This window comes from Notamacropus eugenii, chromosome 6 (genome assembly GCF_028372415.1).
Source record: "Notamacropus eugenii isolate mMacEug1 chromosome 6, mMacEug1.pri_v2, whole genome shotgun sequence".
Lineage (NCBI taxonomy): Eukaryota > Metazoa > Chordata > Mammalia > Diprotodontia > Macropodidae > Notamacropus > Notamacropus eugenii.
In genome coordinates this window covers 204,076,594-204,083,007 of record NC_092877.1, presented here as the reverse complement: position 1 = coordinate 204,083,007, position 6,414 = coordinate 204,076,594, and the positions used below count along the sequence as shown (strand labels likewise).

General features: G+C 40.3%; 1 protein-coding gene across 1 annotated transcript in view; it reads left to right on the top strand.

Moving 5' to 3' along the window:
- The window catches only part of LOC140512603 (sulfotransferase 1C1-like), a 198,457-nt gene that overhangs the window by 27,105 nt on the left and 164,938 nt on the right, over positions 1 to 6,414 (top strand). The window lies entirely within an intron of this gene.

Sequence of the window (6,414 nt, the reverse complement as noted above, 5' to 3'; positions counted from 1 at the left end):
TAGTTTTAAGCGCTTAGATTCACAGAGTGCACCGAACCTGGGGTAGTTATACCCTTGGGGTCCAATTTGCAAATGCAAATAGGGGGGAACTCCAGATGGAGAGGTTTTTGTCTGTTCTTTGTTCTGTGAGGTTTCAGTGATCAAAATTTATATTCCTCTGGGCACAGAGGTAAGGGTGTGATTCTCTATGTGGACAGAGGGAGAGGAGAGATGGAGGTGGAGTGTTACAAAAGAAAGGAAAGATCCCAGGGAAGGTATAAACAGATCCAGAACCAGATTGCCAGAATATGTGTATGAGCATGTCTTTGTCAATAACTGAATAAGGTGTTATGACTTTTTTCAGGCAAAAGGATGATTGACAAGAGACTTAAGAGACAAGAAATAAATCAGGAGAGGGAAGCTGTCAAAAGTCATGGGGATGAAAAGCAGTAGGGAAAACAGGAATGAGAAATAATAATGGAGAGTAGAAACTAATAACTGTAATTGGGAGAAATTTAAGTAAACAATTGGGATGGTGGTTGCAGCAGCTAATGGTCACAATTTAGAGCATTAATGAGAAAGTCTGAGTACTTGAACAGGGGACAAGAAGAAAGTAATGGACATCGAGATAGGAGATAGAACAAATACAGATTCTAGAAGGACATTTTGGATGTGTCATGTATTGCTTGGAGTTGATGATTTCCACTAATGGAAGTACTAGTGATAGCAGGGTTAATTTTTGGCTTAATGATTTTTCTGTTTATCTGGCCTAGGAGTTCCACCCAAGTGTACTAAGGGAGCCTTCCTGGTTTTCAGACTGATAAAGCTAGACCACTCCCTGCCCTAAAAAGAACTTATTGCTAGCTAGTTCCTACAATAATTTTGGGACTCATTGAGTGACTTTTTCAAATTGAAACCATTCCTGTTCTTTAAGTTCGCTAGAATACAAGTTCAGTCTGGGCCTGGCCCTTGAAACCACTGAGGACATTTAGGAACTCTTGAATTATCTTGCTACTTATCTTTAATTTCTAATTTCTTTTAGCCATTTTTGTTCTCTCCTTTCCAGATCAAAGTCCAGTCCAAAGTCTCTTGGCAGAGAAAACCAAAGCCAAATAAGAGTTGAATAATTCTGTCTTCTCTGTTGTCCATCATCCTTATTCAATTAACCCAAGAAGCAACCTTACCCTTCTTGGGTCTTTCTCTTTCCTCCAACATAATTTAAAACATCATATTTTTTGGTCTTTAGTTTTCCTTGTCAGCCTTAGTTCATTCTGATCTTTTGCGCTGTGGACACTATTCTTGTAGGACAGTGCTACACTCATTCATTCAACATTATCGACCTTCTTTTCTGTCTTCTACTTCTTTTAAATATCCAATGTGCTCCCTGTATATTCATATTTGAACTCTTTGTATGGTTTTCCCTATTCTTCCTAATCAGAATTGTTTCTCAACTCAGTGCATACTATGAGACAAGCGTAGTGCTAGTTGCTAGGAACACAAAGGAAGAATAAGAACTCAAAGAACTTATGTTCTGTTGGAGGATGGACATAGCATGTTCATAGGTAAATACAAAGAATATAGAAAATTCTACACAGAAATTTCAGGATGGGGTGAGTGCAAGTAACTAGAGGAATAAGGAAAGACTTCCTTGAGGAGGTAGCACCTGAGCTATGTTTGGAAGGAAGCTAGAGATTCTAAGAGGCAGCGGTGAGGAGGGGACCATTTGTGCAAAGACAGAGGCAAGACAGAGTATTGTTGTGTGGGGAATATCTGGCAGAACATTTTTTCTAGAACAGAGAGTATATGAATGAAAGAATGATTAAAATATTTATCAAGTGCTTACTCTGCACTAATCAATATTAAGTGCTGCAGAAGAGTAATATGAGAGAATTGAAAGAATTGGGAAATTGGCTAACTCCATTTTGTGACTCATTTCTGGAGATAGCTTAGTTTCTTTTCAGTTATGGATCTAGTTCAATTTCTGTCTTGTGAGAAAAACTTATTCAGTTGTGGGAACTGGGAGGAAATCTTATTGTTTGAACCTAGCCTTGCATGCTTGAGAAACTGGACCACCTCTGTCTGCTGTTTAGAGACCCTTAATGGTCTAAGTTATGTTGATCAGAAACTCAGTTAAATCCAGACATTGATGTGAGGAGTTTTCTCATAATTGTTCATTTCACACAATCCATATGTCTTATCTGAAAACTGACCCTGTACTGATCAATCAATTATTGTTTTCATGTTCCTCTGATTGTTCACAGACACTTGGGGAGAGTAGGTCATCTCTTTCTGAATTCAGGGAATTGCACCTGTTTGCTTTTTCTCCTCCCCACTTGGAAAGTTCCTAATCTTTCATCCATTTAGAGATTCGATTACTAAATGTTGTATCCTGATTAATTAAGTGGACTCATTTGATTAACTATTTTTAACGTACAAAGTCTGTTTCCCCTGTATTCGGGGTCCAGTCCAAAGCTGAGGAAGAGATCTGGTCCTGATTTGTTAGGCAATTGTCATACATTGCTTAATAAATTAAAGTGATTGGAACTTTGAACCTTTATTTCCTCAGTAATTTCATCTCTCACTTGCCACAAATAGGAAAGTATGTGGAAAGGAAGACGTAGAGGACTTTAAAGGCCAGACGGAGGCTTTTAAATTTGCATTTTACCATAATGGCAATAGATTGCCATGGAAATTTTCGAGTATGGAGTCAGATGATTAAATCCATGTTTTAGGAATATCAGTTTGACAATTATGCAGGGAATGGATTTGACAGGAGAGAAACTGGAAGGAGGGATAGTAATTAGGAGGTTATTGTACTAATCCATCAAAGACAAGGCCCTTAGAAACTTTATGGGGAAATTATCAAAAATGCCCTTCCTTAGTTATTTAGTTCCTACCAATAGGAGTCAATTTTGCCATGCTAAGGAAACTGGAATATATCAGGCAGGGGGAAAGTGCCAAAACTAAGATCCTCCATGGAATATATTCTTCCTCTGGGTCCCCAAAGTTCAAAATTATAGACTATTAGCAAGAACTCTCTGGCTGCTGGTAATTGCTGGGAGGGTGCCCATAATGAGATACAAATAGTAATATACCTGTGTCTCAAACCACGTGGAGATTCACTGAATAAAAGTAAAATATTGAATCTTGGTAGGAACCATATGGTTGCATTGCATTGCTGCATCCCAGGCTGTGCAAACACTTTGTGCTCCAGAGAAGAAAGGAACTCCATAAATCTATGGCCATTTGACAATGCTGTGATAAATGATAGTGCTAAACACATATTATTACTAAGTTGTACACTTTACTAAAAGACAGGAGAATTAATGATGGTTTTTAAAATAATTTTTGCTTCTACCTTTCTTCTTGTTATAATATGCCAATAGAATTTTTATCACATATTGTATATTTTTATTATTATACTGTATATTATTATTTTTAGATATTTAAACACAAAGATATCAGTTCCTTCCTTTCTTCCTTCTCTCTCTCTTTTTCTTTCTTCTTCCTTTCTTCTGACTTCTTTTCTGCCAAATAACTCCGTGGATTAAACTGGAAGGGCTGTGCGTAGTGGGATGTTTACTTCTTTAAAGGTCTCTTGTTGGTTTCACAGCAACCAAATGAAACAGGAGGGAATAGGAAACTGTTTAATTTCCAGACTTGTTCCATGCTTTTCCTCAGTCATGACTTGCACCCACAGAGCATGTATGGGGAATTAATTAAATTCAAAAAGCAGTAGTCAGTGCTGACATAAAGAAATGATGATATGGAAGAGGCTTGGTGACAATAAATGGCTTAAAATGTCATTTAACCTCTACCAGAAAATCATTGGAGCCCCAACTATTGCCATGAGATTCACTGTGAAGAAATTTGGAGCTTTTAGAAGATCTGTGGAGCTTTTGGAGAATCTGTGTGTTAAAAGATAGAAGAAAGGATACATTTTTGAAAAGAAGAAATAGAGTAGGGGCTCTTAACCTTTTTTGTATCATAGACTCCTTTGGCAGTCTGGTGAAACCTCTAGACCCCTTCTTAGCATGATGTTTTTAATTGCATAGAATAAAATCATTTAAGTTTATAAAGGAAACCAATCATATTGAAATATAGCTCTTTCTCTCTCGTCTGTGTTTATCTCTGTTTCTGTCTTTGTTTCTATCTCTGTCTGTCTTTCTCCCCAAGTTGGTAGACCCCAGATTAAGATGCTCTAGCTTAGAGGAATTGGTTCTAAGGGTATTTTCAGAGGCAGAGATACCTGGCTATGGTTATCTCTTGGTCCAAAAACATCATCCCTCTTAGTGACAGAATTTTTTCACTTAATTTTGTTAGATTTCCTGAAATTCTGACACTAAGAGATTCATTTGGGTTCATAAGCATCCTTTTAAAAAGTGCAAATATAGTTCTATAAGGTTGTAAATATTCAGATGTTAGTATGAACTTGTTCAATGAGATTGATTTTGATACTTGAGATTAACTTGAAGGAATGGTGATTTTGATTTGTATGTCTTGATTTCTCATCCTTCATCCAGGACAAACGCTAGGAGAGGGATAGAATAATTGAGATCCCAGAGGCACAGGGGAAAGTGTGATCTGGACCCTGGACTGTCTCATTTTTATCTGCCTCTGACTCACAAGATCACTGGGAGGGCTGAGGGGAATGCACCTGTGTAGCTCTAGTAGAATCAAAGACTGAGGAGACATATTTGTCTCTAAATCTGGCACTGCGCAACGTCTTTCTCCTAACCCTAACCAGTGCTTACCAACTTCTGTTCCTGCCATGACTCTTCCTGTTTTTGGCTTTGGATTTTGTTCTTACCTGTTCTCATCGTGTTCAGCCTTAACTAACTTGAATCACCTTGGTGGGCTTTCATCATGTTTAGGGCAAGTGGCTATCAGTCCTACCTATTGTCCCCACCTACATCTCCACATTTCTATATCTACAAAGATGAACTGTTTGCCATGCTCTTTGCCCAGTTACCCTGCTCCCTTTGCTACAGATTTATATGCAACATGGAAGGAGGAAGATGGGTAACTTTTAAGTGTGGAATATTTGCAAGGATAGGACAAACTTGAGTCAGGGACTTAGGTCAGCAAGAATATCTGATGTTTCTAGTAGCCTGTAGATTAAGAAGTGAGAAAGGGGGGGCGGAGCCAAGATGGCGGAGTAGAAACACACAAATACGCTAGCTCCGAACCCACAGCCCATGAAATATCTGTAGAAAAGAGCTGCCAATAAATTCGGGAGCAGGAGAAGCCACAGAACAGCGGAGCAGACAAGATTTCTGTTCCAGAGAGCCTGAAAACCTCTTGCAAAAGGTTCTTCACGCTGCGGACACAGAGCAGAGCTCAGCCCTGCGTTGGCCGCCCAGTGCCGAGAGGAGCAGATCCGAGCAGAGAGCAGATCCGAACAGGCTTCAGGGACAGAGTCTCCAGCAGCCGCACGGGTCCCTCCACCCACAGGTGACAAGGGTCAGTGAGAGGGTCTCTTCGGCGGGTCGAGAGGGGAGTGGGGAGCCCCCATGACTCAGGCCCCCTCGGGAGGCACCAGCGGAGGTGGGAGCAGACTGGGCCTCCCCAAGCAGGCAGGAGCCCTGATCCATTGTTGAAGGTCTCTGCATAAACCCCCTGAGGGAACTGAGCCTGTGAGGTGGCCCTGCCCCCACCTGGGCAGCTGAACTTGATCTCACACTGAATAGCAGTCCTGCCCCCCGCCCAAAGCCCTGAGGCTAGGAAGCAGCATTTGAGTCTCAGACCCCAAGCACTGGCTGGGAGGATCAGGAGGCGAGGTGGGTGTGATTAGAATATTCAGAGGTCAAGTCACTGGCTGGGAAAATGCCCAGAAAAGGGAAAAAAACCAAGACTATAGAGGGTTACTTTCTTGGTGAGCAGGTTTCTCCTCCCCTCCTTTCTGATGAGGAAGAACAATGCTTACCATCAGGGAAAGACACGGAAGTCAGGACTTCTGTATCCCAGCCCACTCAATGGGATCAGACCATGGAAAAGCTCAAAAAGAGCTCAGAAAATTTTGAAAATTACGTTAGAGAGGTGGAGGAAAAACTGGGAAGAGCAATGAAAGACATGCAAGCAAAGTATGAACAGCAGATCAGCACCCTGCTAAAGGAGACCCAAAAAAATGCTGAAGAAAATAACACCCTGAAAAATAGGCTAACTCAATTGGCAAAGGAGGTTCAAGAAGCCAATGAGGAGAAGAATGCTTTCAAAAGCAGAATTAGCCAAATGGAAAAGGAGATTCAAAAGCTCACTGAGGAAAATAGTTCTTTCAAAATTAGAATGGAACAGATGGAGGCTAATGACTTTATGAGAAACCAAGAAGTCACAAAACAAAACCAAAAGAATGAAAAAATGGAAGATAATGTGAAATATCTCATTGGAAAAACAACTGACCTGGAAAATAGTTCCAGGAGAGACAATTTAAAAATT